This window comes from Terrapene carolina, unplaced genomic scaffold (assembly GCF_002925995.2).
Source record: "Terrapene carolina triunguis isolate 2854851 unplaced genomic scaffold, T_m_triunguis-2.0 Scaffold361, whole genome shotgun sequence".
In the NCBI taxonomy this organism is placed as follows: domain Eukaryota; kingdom Metazoa; phylum Chordata; order Testudines; family Emydidae; genus Terrapene; species Terrapene triunguis.
The window spans coordinates 139,416-153,618 of record NW_020664712.1 but is presented as its reverse complement, the minus strand read 5'-3'; the positions used below and the strand labels follow the sequence as shown (position 1 = coordinate 153,618).

The 14,203-nt window shown below is 45.8% G+C and overlaps 1 protein-coding gene across 1 annotated transcript in view; it reads right to left on the bottom strand.

Moving 5' to 3' along the window:
* Window positions 1-14,203, bottom strand: part of LOC115271305 (zinc finger protein 883-like) — a 254,910-nt gene that overhangs the window by 211,972 nt on the left and 28,735 nt on the right. The window lies entirely within an intron of this gene.

Here is a 14,203-nt window from a genome sequence, read left to right as displayed (position 1 = left end):
AGTGTGTGTTTGTTTGTGTTTGGGGGTTACTTGCTGTGTGCTGAGCTTGTGTTTGTCAGTCTGTTTGTTTGATGGACCGTGTGCTGTGGCTGGCAGTTGGAAGCTTTGAGCTTCAAAGGAAGGTCTGAAAGCTAGAAGCCTCTGGTAAGTGGCTGAGCCTTAATCAGTGGGCGGGGCATTCACATAGGCCAGGGCTTTATAAAGCAGTGCACAAGCGACCAGGGAGCTTTGCAAGGGAGTTTGGAAGGGGAGTGGGAAGGGAGCGGGGGTCCCTTTATTCCCCTTAAACCCTATAAACCAAACTACATTCAAAACCTTTTGCTTAAACAACCCTTTCATTAACTAGGAGACAATGCAGGCAGAAGCCCAGCTGCAGAGTGGGGGCTATCCAGTTTATTGCACTGAGTACAGCATGTATGATTACCTGCCCTGTGGGCGGGTGGCGTATGTGTGCATTCGGTGCAATGAGCTCCTGGCCATCAGAGACCACGTACGGGCTTGGGAGTCCAGGGTAGCGGAACTGAAGGAGCTCAGGGAGGCATAGAGGTATGTTGATGAGGCTTTCCGGGACACTGTAGAATTGTCCCACCTGCGTTCAGACAGCCCCTGTGCTGTTGAGGAGGCTGACTGCTCTGCTTCCCTGGGCCTTTCAACGGGAGCAGAGGGAAACCTTCCCATAGTTGGGACCCTCCTTCCAGATGGTGCTGGGGTTACCTCTCGCACTGAGGTTGCCTCTCCGGGGGGGGGGGGAGAACTCCAGTCACTAGGAAAAGGCAGGTCTTAGTAATGGGAGATTAGATCCTTAGAAACGTAGATAGCTGGGTTTGTGATGACTGGGAGAACCGCATGGTGACTTGCCTGCCTGGTGCGAAGGTTGCGGATCTCTCGAGGCATCTAGACAGACTTATGTGTAGTGCTGGGGAGGAGCCGGTGGTCGTGGTACATGTAGGTACCAATGACATAGGGAAGGGTAGGAGAGACGTCCTGGAGGCCAAATTTAGGCTGCTAGAGAAGAGACTGAAATCCAGGACCTCTATGGTGGCATTCTCAGAAATGCTCCCAGTTCCACGCGCAGGGTCAGGTAGGCAGGCAGAGCTTCAGAGTCTCAATGTGTGGATGAGATGATGGTGTAGAGAGGAGGGGTTTACATTCATTAAGAACTGGGGAAACTTTTGGGATGGGAGGAGCCTATACAGGAGAGATGAGCTCCACCTAAACCAAGGTGGAACCAGACTGCTGGCACTAAACATGAAAAAGGTTGTAGAGCAGTTTTTAAACTAGGAGATGGGGGAAAGCCGATGGCTGCAGAGGAGCATGTGGATTGGACAGAGACTTCTCTTAGGGGAGAGTCTAATGTTAGAGAATCTCCAGATTATAGTCAGGAGCAGAGGATGGAGGAGGATAATGTAAGGGCCAGATCAGATGATAAACATTCACATAAAGAATCAGACACATCAGAAAAGGGCAGACAAATAAACAGTGACAAGTTTTTAAAGTGCTTGTACACAAATGCTAGAAGTCTAAATAATAAAATGGGTGAACTAGAGTGCCTCGTGATAAAGGAGGATATTGATATAATAGGCATAACAGAAACCTAGTGAACTGAGAGCAATCAATGGGACACAATCATTCCGGGGTACAAAATATATCGGAAGGACAGAACAGGTCGTGCAGGGGGGGAGTGGCACTATATGTGAAAGAAAATGTAGAATCAAATGAAGTAAAAATCTTAAGTGAATCCACATGTTCCATAGAATCTCTATGGATAGAAATTTCATGCTCTAATAAGAATATAACATTAGGGATCTATTATAGACCACCTGACCAGGACAGTGATAGTGATGATGAAATGCTAAGGGAAATTAGAGAGGCTATCAAAATTAAGAACCCAATAATAGTGGGGGATTTCAATTATCCCCATATTGACTGGGAACATTTCACTTCAGGATGAAATGCAGAGATAAAATTTCTCGATACTTTAAATGACTGCTTCATGGAGCAACTGGTACGGGAACCCACAAGGGGAGAGGCAACTCTAGATTTAGTCCTGAGTGGAGCGCAGGAGCTGGTCCAAGAGGTAACTATAACAGGACCGCTTGGAAATAGTGACCATAATACAATAGCATTCAACATCCCTGTGGTGGGAAGAACATCTCAACAGCCCAACACTGTGGCATTTAATTTCAAAAGGGGGAACTATGCAAAAATGAGGGGGTTAGTTAAACAGAAGTTAAAAAGTACAGTGACTAAAGTGAAATCCCTGCAAGTTGCATGGGCGCTTTTTAAAGACAATAGATAATAGAGGTCCAACTTCAATGTATACCCCAAATTAAGAAACAAATTAAGCCACCGTGGCTTAACAACCATGTAAAAGAAGCAGTGAGAGATAAAAAGACTTCCTTTAAAAAGTGGAAGTCAAATCCTAGTGAGGCAAATAGAAAGGAGCATAAACGCTGCCAGATTAAGTGCAAGAATGTAATAAGAAAAGCCAAAGAGGAGTTTGAAGAACGGCTAGCCAAAAACTCCAACGGTAATAACAAAATGTTTTTTAAGTATATCAGAAGCAGGAAGCCTGCTAAACAACCAGTTGGGCCCCTTGATGATCGAGATACAAAAGGAGCGCTTAAAGACGATAAAGTCATTGCGGAGAAACTAAATGGATTCTTTGCTTCAGTCTTCACGGCTGAGGATGTTAGGGAGATTCCCAAACCTGAGCCGGCTTTTGTAGGTGACAAATCTGAGGAACTGTCACAGAGTGAAGTGTCACTAGAGGAGGTTTTGGAATTAATTGATAAACTTAACATTAACAAGTCACCGGGACCAGATGGCATTCACCCAAGAGTTCTGAAAGAACTCAAATGTGAAGTTGCGGAACTATTAACTAAGGTTCGTAACCTGTCCTTTAAATCGGCTTCTGTACCCAATAATTGGAAGTTAGCTAATGTAACGCCAATATTTAAAAAGGGCTCTAGAGGTGATCCCAGCAATTACAGACCGGTAAGTCTAACGTCGGTACCGGGCAAATTAGTCGAAACAATAGTTAAGAATAAAATTGTCAGACACATAGAAAAACATAAACTGTTGAGCAATAGTCAACGTGGTTTTTGTAAACGGAAATCGTGTCTTACTAATCTATTAGAGTTCTTTGAAGGGGTCAACAAACATGTGGGCAAGGGGGATCCAGTAGACATAGTGTACTTAGATTCCAGAAAGCCTTTGACAAGGTCCCTCACCAAAGGCTCTTACGTAAATTAAATTGTCAAGGGATAAAAGGGAAGGTCCTTTCTTGGATTGAGAATTGGTTAAAAGACCGGGAACAAAGGGTAGGAATTAATGGTAAATTTTCAGAATGGAGAGGGGTAACTAGTGGTGTTCCCCAAGGGTCAGTCCTCGGACCAATCCTATTCAACTTATTTATAAATGATCTGGAGAAAGGGGTAAACAGTGAGGTGGCAAAGTTTGCAGATGATACTAAACTGCTCAAGATAGTTAAGACCAAAGCAGACTGTGATGAACTTCAAAAAGATCTCACAAAACTAAGTGATTGGGCAACAAAATGGCAAATGAAATTTAATGTGGATAAATGTAAAGTAATGCACATTGGAAAAAATAACCCCAACTATACATACAATATAATGGGGGCTAATTTAGCTAAAACAAGTCAGGAAAAAGATCTTGGAGTCATCGTGGATAGTTCTCTGAAGATGTCTGCGCAGTGTGCAGAGGCAGTCAAAAAGGCAAACAGGATGTTAGAGATCATTAAAAAGGGGATAGAGAATAAGACTGAGAATATATTATTGCCCTTATATAAATCGATGGTATGCCCACATCTCGAATACTGCGTACAGATGTGGTCTCCTCATCTAAAAAAAGATATACTGGCACTAGAAAAGGTTCAGAAAAGGGCAACAAAATGATAAGGGGTTTGGAACGGGTCCCATATGAGGAGAGATTAAAGAGGCTAGGACTCTTCAGCTTGGAAAAGAGGAGACTAAGGGGGGATATGATAGAGGTATATAAAATCATGAGTGATGTGGAGAAAGTGGATAAGGAAAAGTTATTTACTTATTCCCATAATACAAGAACTAGGGGTCACCAAATGAAATTAATAGGCAGCAGGTTTAAAACAAATACAAGGAAGTTCTTCTTCACGCAGCGCACAGTCAACTTGTGGAACTCCTTACCTGAGGAGGTTGTGAAGGCTAGGACTATAACAGCGTTTAAAAGAGAACTGGATAAATTCATGGTGTTTAAGTCCATTAATGGCTATTAGCCAGGATGGGTAAGGAACGGTGTCCCTAGCCTCTGTTTGTCAGAGGATGGAGATGGATGGCAGGAGAGAGATCACTTGATCATTGCCTGTTGGTCCACTCCCTCTGGGGCACCTGGCATTGGCCACTGTCGGTAGACAGGATACTGGGCTAGATGGACCTTTGGATGACCCGGTACGGCTGTTCTTATGTTCTTAGTTGCGGGGGGGGAGGGGGAAGGTCAGTGGGACGCGGGGGGGGGGCGGCTTGAACTGTCTTTGTGCAGCCAGGAAATCCCTGAGGGAGAAGTGGCGGGCGGGGGGAGAGGAGTTAATTGGATCCTGTCCCTGTTTGTGCCACTTGCCTCTCACCCCTGATACAAATTCTCTCTAGTTCTTCCCCTTTTCTCTCTCAGTATCTCACATGTGGCTATAAAATCCGGGGAGATTCCCAGGAGAACTATGAGAATGTGACCTCGCTGGGTAAGAGTTACTGTCCCCTCGGTTCTTGAAAGGGGAAATGAAGTTAAGGTTCACGCCAGCCCCACAATGCCACCTCTCCTCTGCCCAGTTTCAGCATCACCCCAATATGCCAGTGACACACACACTGGCAGAGCCCCTCCCCCACTGCAGAACACTTTGGGGACAGCGCACAGGAGCAATATCGCACAGTGTCAAATATCTCCTGTTTGCTCAAGGAAAACTGAGCATTGGGTGCAGCATAATCAACAGAAGCTTCCTACCCCTGACCTCTCAAACCCTGAGCCTTCTCCACCCAGACCTGAATGTGCTTGGGGTGTAACGAGCAGGCGGCTGGAGTCAGAGCTGCTGGTCCAGGCTCTCGTATCACACAGACGCTCCGTGCGTCCTTGAATGCTGGCTGGGGGTATCCAGAGAAGGAAGCTCAGTGGCGGTTTTAGCGTTAGTGGGGCCCTGTGCTCAGCTTCATTTTTGGGGCCCCTCCTTGGGACCCAGGCAAGAAAAAGAACATTCTCTCTTATCCCCCCCCACCCCCATTTTTCATTCTTTTTTTCCCTTCATCCTCCTCCTATAAGTAATAGGAAGTAAATGAAAATAAAGTGAGGTACCTTGATTGTTCTTGTAGTCTAACCGATTTTTCCACAGACCAGTTGAAAATCGCTGAGGGTCTCGGTGCACCACTTAATGATCTTTCCAAATATTGTTTGTACCGTTAGCTAACTACTGTAAAGCGCTTTGGATAAGAGCCCTTTATAAAAAATATGTAAAAAACGTTGGGGTGCGGGGTCTGGTCAGGAGTTAGGGTGTGTGAGGGGGCTCCGGGCTGGGGCAGGGGGTTGGGGCGTGGAGCGCTTACCTGGGGCAGCTCCCGTTTCATGCGAGGAATGCAGGTAGGGTTGTGGGGGGGCAGGAGGCTTTGGGGGGGTGCAGGAGTCAGGGCTGGGTGTGTGTGAGGGAGTACAGAAGTCAGAGGGCACTGGGGGTGTGTGAGAGGATGCAGGAGTCAGAGGGGTGGGGGTGTGTGGGGGCAGGAGGTATGGGGATTGCAGGAATCAGGGAGGGCAGAGGACTGGGGTGTGTGTGAGAGGGGTGAAGGAATAAGGGCTGGGGAGTGAGGGGGTGCAGGAGTCAGAAGGGGCTGGGGGTGTGTGGGGGAAGGAGGTATGGGGGGGTTGCGGGAATAAGGGAGGGCAGGGGACTGGGGTGTGTGTGAGAGGGGTTAAGGACTCATGGCTGGGGGTGTGAGGGGGTGCAGGAGTCAGGGAGGGCAGGGTGTTCAGGGTGCAGGAGTCAGGGCTGGGGGTGCAGGGTCTGGGAGGGAGTTAGGGTGCAGGAGCAGGCTGGAGGTTGGGGTGCAGGGTCTGGCCAGGTTTTAGGATGCAGGAGGGGGCTCAGGGTTGGGGTAAGAGGTTGGGGTGTGGAGTGCTTCCCTGGGGCAGCTCCCATTTGGTGCGAGAGGTGCAGATGGCAATGTGGGGGGGGTGCAGGAGCTCCCATTTGGTACTCAGGGTGGGGGTGAGTATGTGGTGGGGTGCAGGAGTCAGGGCATGGGGTGTGAGAGGGCTGGGTATGTGTGGGGGGTGCAGGAGTCAGGGAGGGCAGGGGGCTGGGAGTATGGGCTGGGGTCATGGGGGTGCTCCCAGCGCCCTACCCTGAGTGGCTCACAGCAGGTCCTGGGGGTTGGGGGGTATGTGATAGGGGAGTGCTTTGTAAAGCAGTGAGCAAGCGACCAGGGCTGCTAACAGGGAGTTTTGTGAGGGAGTTTGGAAGGGGAGTGGGAAGGGGACGAGGTACTCTTGCCATTCTTTAAAACTTTTAAAGCTATAATACAAACTTCTTGATTTAAACAAAAACCCTATTGTTAACCTAGGTAGCTGTAAGAGAGAATGCAGACAGAAGCCCAGGAGCAGAATGGGGGCTATCCTGTTTATTGCACTCAATGAAGCATGTATGATTACCTGCCCTGTGGGTGGGTGGCGTATGTGTGCATTTGGTGCAAGGAGCTCCTGGCCCTCAGAGACAGCATGGAGGCTTTGGAGGCCAGGGTGGCGGAACTGGAGGAGCTAAGGGAGGCAGAGAAGTATGTTGATGAGGCTTTCTGGGACACAGTAGATTTGTCCCACCTCTGGATAGACAGCCCCTGCGCTGTTGAGGAGGATGAAAGGCCCAGAGAAGGAGAGCAGTCAACGGGAGCAGAGGGAAACCTTCTCATAGTTGGGACCCTCCTTCCAGATGGTGTTGGGGTAACTTCTTGCACCGAGGTTACTTCACTGGGGGAAGGAACTCCAGTCATTAAGAAAAGGCAGCTGTTAGTAATGGGAGATTCGATCATTAGAAACAAGTGTAAGCAGAGTCAGGATGAGCTCTACCCTGACATCTGGTGGTGAATTATGGCGAGTGTGGAAAAGAACTCCAGGGGCTGATCTTGTTTGCATAGGCACACCCACTCGCCTGGCATGAAACACAGCAACTGAAAGTGGTTACTTTGGCTGGTGTGGGATCCCCAGTTTCTCTATTATTGGGGCAGGAAGAATAAAGTTTTGTTACCCTGATTCTGTGAATCAAGGCCAGTGGAACTGTTGTATGACAGAAGGACTGAGTGAGTCCTTCACCATTACCTAAGTAGCACTTGCTTGACAAGGGGCATGGGTTACAAAACCCAGTGAATTGAGAGAGGATGGGGACAGGTATTTGTACCTGGTGGCATGGGCCCCCTCTGAGGGTTTGAAACACCAATTGCACCGCCTCCTCTCTCCACTGTTGAATGTCAGAGCTAACTTTGATTCCCTTAGGAGTCTAGTTACAGGCTGCTGAGCTGAATTCACTTTGGGCCAATGGTGCACCAGCACTGGGGCTCCCCTACTATACTATGAGCTGAAATCACTAAGAGCTGAAATCACAAAAGAGCTGATGTTATTAAGAGCTGAGATCACTAAGTGCTGTGTTAACTAGTGGGGGAGTCTGAAGCTATATTGCTCAGCAGCTGGCGGAGCAATTTGTGGGGACGACTGGAGGAGCAGTGAGCGGCGTGGAGCCTTGCGGGGCCGGTTGGAGTGGCCCAAGGAACGGCGAGCGGAGCTGTTTGCGGGGACGGCTGGAACGGCTCACAGGTCGGTGAGCAGAGCGGAGCAGAGCAGCTTGTAGAGCGGAGCAGTTCGTGGGATGGCAGGAAAGTGGAGTGGCTCGTGGTAAAGGCTGCGGCGGAACCCCCATGGAGAAACAGACGGCTGGCCAGCCTTGGATCACGTAAGGTGCCCCTTAACACCCTGCGTGCCCCCCCCTTTTTTACTCTGGGGCTGCACTGACCAGGGACAGAGACTTTGGGGGTTGTTGGACTTTTGGGACTTTGGGGGTTGCTGGACCCAAGAGACTTTGGGGGTGTTGGACTTTGGGGACTCTGGGTGATTTTTGGGTTGCTGGATTCAAGAACCAAAGGGAAAGGACACAGCTCCATTTGCTGGGGTGGGTTTGGCTCATGGTTTGTGTTATGAATCCTGTTTGTGGTGTTTTTCCAATTTTATGCTGATGTTGTTTACCTCATGTTATTAAACATTTTCTGCTACACTCAGACTCCGTGCTTGCGAGAGGGGAAGTATTGCCTCTTAGAGGTACCCAGGGGAGTGGTATGTAATTGTCCCAGGTCACTGGGTGGGGGCTCGAGCCGGTTTTGCATTGTGTTATTGAAACGGAACCCCTAGATACAGAACCCGTCCCTTGTTGCTGCCAACTTAGATGGGCAGAAGGGTTACACAAGGATAGCTGAATTTGTGATGACTGGGAGAACCGTATGGTGACTTGCCTGCCTGGTGCGAAGGTTGCGGATTTCTCGAGGCAACTAGATAGATTTATGTGTAGTGCTGGGGAGGAGCCGGTGGTCGTAGTACATGTAGGCACCAATGACATAAGGAAGGGTAGGCAAGATGTCCTGGAGGCCAAATTTAGTCTGCTAGGAAAGAGACTGAAATCCAGGACCTCTATGGTGGTATTCTCAGAATTGCTTCCAGTTCCAGGCGCAGGGCCAGGTAGGCAGGCAGAGCTTCAGAGTCTCAATGTATGGATGAGACGATGGTGTAGAGAAGAGGGGTTTAGATTTATTAGGAACTGGGGAAACTTTTGGGATGGGGGAGCCTATACAGGAGGGATGGGCTCCACCTAAACCGAAGTGGAACCAGACTGCTGGCACTTAACATTAAAAAGGTTGCAGAGCAGTTTTTAAACTAAGAAATGGGGGAAAGTCGATGGCTGCAGAGGAGCACGTGGATCGGACAGAGACTTCTCTTAGAGGAGAGTCTAGTGATAGAGATTTTCTAGTTTTTAGTCAGGAAGAGAGGCTGGAAGAGGATAAAGTAGGGGCCAGATCAAACGAGAAGCATTCACACACACAAGAATCTGACACATCAGAAAAGGGCAGACAAATAAACAGTGATAAGTTTTTAAAGTGGTTGTACACAAATGCTAGAAGTCTAAATAACAAGATGGGTGAATTAGAGTGCCTTGTCTTAAAAGAGGATATTGACATAATAGACATCACAGAAACCTGGTGGAGTGAGGACAATCAATGGGACACAATCATTCCAGGGTACAAAATATATCAGAAGGACAGAGCAGGTCATACTCGGGGGGTGGGGGGGGGGAGTGGCACTGTATGTTAAAGAAAATGTAGACTCAAATGAAGTAAAAATCTTAAATGAAACCGCATGTTCCATAGAATCTCTATGGATAGTAATTCCATGCTCTAATAAGAATATAACAATAGGGATTTGTTATCAACAACCTGTCAAAGACCGTGATAGTGAGGATGAAATGTTAAGGGAGATTAGAGAGGCTGTCAAAATAAAGAACTCAATAATAGTGGGGGATTTCAATTATCCCCATATTGACTGGGTACATGTCACCTCAGGACAAAATTTCTCGATACTTTAAATGACTGCTTCTTGGAGCAGCTGGTACGGGAATCCGCAAGGGGAGAAGCAACTCTCGATTTAGTCCTGAGTGGAGCACAGGATCTAGTCCAAGAGTTAACTATAACAGGACCGCTTGGAAATAGTGACCTTAATATAATAACATTTAACATTCCTATGGTGGGAAGAACACCTCAACAGCCCAGCACTGTGGCATTTAATTTCAGAAAGGGGAACTATGCAAAAATGAGAGGGTTAGTTAAACAGAAATTCAAAGGTACAGTGACTAGAGTGAAATCCCTGCAAGCTGCATTGACACTTTTCAAAGACACAATATTAGAGGCCCAACTTAAATGTATACCCCAAATTAAAAAACACAGCAACAGAACTAAAAAAAAAGCCACTTTGGCTTAACATCCATGTAAAAGAAGCAGTGAGAGATAAAAAGGCATCTTTTAAAAAGTGGAAGTCAGATCCTAGTGAGGTATATAGAAGGAAGCATAAACACAGCCAAATTAAGTGTAAAAATGTAATAAGAAAAGCCAAAAAGGAGTTTGAGGAACAGCTAGCCAAACACTCAGAAGGTAATAACAAAATGTTTTTTAAGTATATCAGAAGCAGGAAGCCTGCTAAACAACCAGTGGTTGATCGAGATACAAAAGGAGCCCTTAAAGACGATAAAGTCATTGCGGAGAAACTAAACAAATTCTTTGCTTCGGTCTTCACGGCTGAGGATGTTAGGGAGATTCCCAAACCTGAGCCAGCTTTTGTAGGTGACAACTTTGAGGAACTGTCACAGATTAAAGTGTCATGAGAGGAGGTTTTGGAATTAATTGATAAATTTAACTGTAACAAGTCGCCGGAACCAGATGGTATTTACCCGAGAGTTCTGAAGGAACTCAAATGTGAAATTGGGGAACTATTAGCTATGGTTTGTAACCTGTCCTTTAAATCAGCTTCTGTACCCAATGACTGGAAGATGCTAATGTAACACCAATATTTAAAAGGGGCTCTAGAGGTGATCCTGGCAATTACAGACCGGTAAGTCTAACATCTGTACCAGGCAAATTAGTTGAAACAATAGTAAAGAATAAAATTTTCAGGCACATAGAAGAACAAAAATTATTGAGCAAAAGTCAACATGGTTTCTGTAAAGGGAAATCATGTCTTACTAATCTATTAGAGTTCTTTGAAGGGGTCAACAAACATGTGGACAAGGAGGATCCAGTGGACATAGTGTACTTAGATTTCCAGAAAGTCTTTGACAAGGTCCCTCATCAAAGACACTTACATAAATTAAGTTATCATGGGATAAGAGGGAAGATCTTTTCATGGATTGAGAACTAGTTAAAAGACAGGGAACAAAGGGTAGGAATAAATGGTAAATTGTCAGAATGGAGAGGGGTAACTAGTGGTGTTCCCCAAGGGTCAGTCCTAGGGGTGGGGGGCTGGGGAGGGCTGCAGCAAATAATGTAGGCACAGAGGAACCGCTTGCGGTAACACGAATTCAGATATAACGAGGTAAAGCAGCCTCATCCCCCGGAGTGCTGCTTTACCGCTTTATATCTGAATTCGCGTTCTATAGGACCGCATTATATCGGGGTAGAGGGGTATCATACAGTAAAATCTCATAACTTTACATACAATGTTGCTACACGTTTTAACAGGGGGATGGATATTCAGTAGATTGTCTTTTCAAATGATACCTCACAAGCCATACAGTGATAAATGAAGAGGAGGGGAGGGATCTCCCTTTTATAAACACCCAGCCAGCCAGTTTGCTGTAAAATCCCTGTTGGTGTGAGTTCTCTGCTTGCTTTACCTGTAAAGGGTTAACAAGCCCACAGGTAAAAGAAAAGGAGTGGACACCTGACCAAAAGAGCCAATGGAAAGGCTAGAACTTTTTTAAATGGGAAAGTAACTTTCCCTTTGTCTGTTGTTTTCCGGAGAAGGCGACACAAAGTAGCAATGCTGTGTATCGCTTGAAGCAGATATGAAAATTCATCTTCCATTCCTAGAAGAAATTATTTGGATAGGGAATGTTTAGACAGACACAATCAGGTTTATTTTTTATTTTGGCTTTTGGATCTCCTCTGTGCTATCCCAGATGCTTTAGTTTGCTTGTAAGCTTTAAGCTGAACCCCCAAGAAAGCTATTTTGGGTGCTTACAAAAATTGTTTCTTTTTTAAGATTTAGCAAAAGCCTAAGTTCCAGATGTATTGTTTTCCTTTTCAATTTTAATAAAATTTACCTCTTTTTAAGAACAGGATTGGATTTTTGGTGTCCGAAGAGGTTTGTGCATGTTGTTTGATTATCTGGTAGCCACAGCTAATTTCCTTTGTTTTCTTTCTCAGCTCTTTTCCGGAGGGGAGGTGAAAGGGGGGAGGAATTCTCAAGTGCTCCTTCCTGGGTCCAAGGGGTTGGGTTTTTCTTTTTTTGCATTTGGGTGGTGGCAGCATTTACCAAGCCAAGGTCAGAGAAAAGCTGTAAACTTGGGGGTTTAATACAAGCCTAGAGTGGCACGAATTAATTTTTAGAATCCTTGTAGGCCCCCCTCTTTCTGCACTCAGAGTGAGGATTCAGCCCTGACACATACTATGTACAAAATTGATCATAATTTTGTAGAAGAGTGAACATAGGGGTACAGACGTGCACAGTGTCTGTCTGTGTGTTCCCAACATATGTGGATATTTCAATCCCTCACAAGTAGGGTGTTTGGCATCTTCAAAGACCTGGGGAGCCGGTCCTGGGAATTCACTGGTTTATTAAGTGTGACACTGTATGGAATTGAGACACACTTTTTATTATTAACACCAATATGATAAAATTGCAATGAATCATGCTAGATATGCCATGTAAGGTGTCAATAAAAATGTTATGATTTTCCAAGTATGATAATTTTGTTTCTATCTTTGTAGCACCTTTGTATTTTGAGTTATGGATATGTAGGTATATCTGTATTTCCAGATTTGTGCAGTGTTTCTGGGTGACACCCCCAGACATATTGGCATCAGCGCTGCCTAGCCTGTTCGATGGCCCATCCGGGGTCATCAGCTGTACAATGAGCCCATGGAAAGGACCAAGGGGATACACCTGTTGAGTCAGCAAGACATGCAGGGATATGCCTGTGTACTGAGAACTCCAAGGCTTTTCCATGCCATGTGCTGTGAAACTTGTGTTTGGGACACAGGAAGTACAAGCCACATGGCAAAAGGAATATAAAGGGCAGCTGCTTCATCTGGATTTTCTCTTCAATCCCTCTTCCTACCTCTGGAGCAACTTCTCTACAAACTGAAGCCTTTACCAAAGGACTGAATGATGTGGATGTGTTCCAAATGGACTTTCAAGCCAGCAACTCACCAATACTGCTAAGAACCTGATATATAGATTTCTGAATATATCTGACTGCTTTCCCATTTAACAACTTTTCTTTTCTTTTCTTTTCTTTTCTTTTCTAATAAACCTTTAGTTTAGATGTTAAAGAGTTAGCGGGCAGCATAGTATTTTGTGTAACTGTAACAATGCTGGTTCTGGTGATACCCAACTGAGAGTGCTAAGTCATGACAAATTGCTTCAAGCAGGGCAGTTACAGCCCAAGGCTGGGGTTTTTCCACCTCTAGGCAAACCAAACCGAGAGGACTTTGGTTTTACCCCACTGGCTAATCACAAGTCACACAAGCAATTCCCTTAGACACTCCAGTTTCCCAGTATCACCACCAGTGCCACTCGTTATGGGGATGAATGGTTATGAAAACCAATGCCCCAGTAAAAGAAAAAAGATTCTCCCAATCCCAAAGGACCAAGCCCCCCAGACCTAGGTCAATATACAAACCAGATCTTACCCACAAATCATGCTGTTTCCAATCCTTTAGAATCTAAAATATAAAGGTTTATTCATAAAAGGTAAAAGATATAGATGACAGATAGAATTGGTTAAATGGAATCAATTACATACAGTAATGGCAAAGTTCTTGGTTCAGGCTTGTAGCAGTGATAGAGTAAACTGCATGTTCAAATCAAGTCTCTGGAGTACATCCACAGCTGAGATGGGTCCTTCAGTCCTTTGTCCAAAGCTTCAGTTTGTAGCAAAGTCTCTCCAGAGATAAGAAGCAGGATTAAAGACAAGATGGAGATGAGGCATCAGCCTTTTATAGTCTTTTCCTGGTGTAAGAACACCTCTTTGTTCTTACTGTGGAAAATTACAGCAAAATGGAATCTGGAGTCACATGGGCCAGTTCTTGCATACATTGCTGAGTCACAAGGTGTGTCTGCCTTCTCCCAATGGGTCAATTGTATAGCTGATGGTGCTTAATGGGCCATCAAGCAGGCTAGGCAGAGCTGACACCGATTTGGCTGGGGTGTCTCACCCAGAAGCAGAGCATAAGTTTGAAATACAGACAGTATAGAGCCAGTATTCATAACTTCAGCTACAAAAACAATATGAAAACTTTAACATCTAAAGGAGGGGGTTAGCCTGCATTTTGATGGAAGGAACAGACCATCATTTGGGAGATTACCAGCTACTTAACACATCTGAGCATAGAAGAATCCCAACCCTTTGTCCTGCATATTT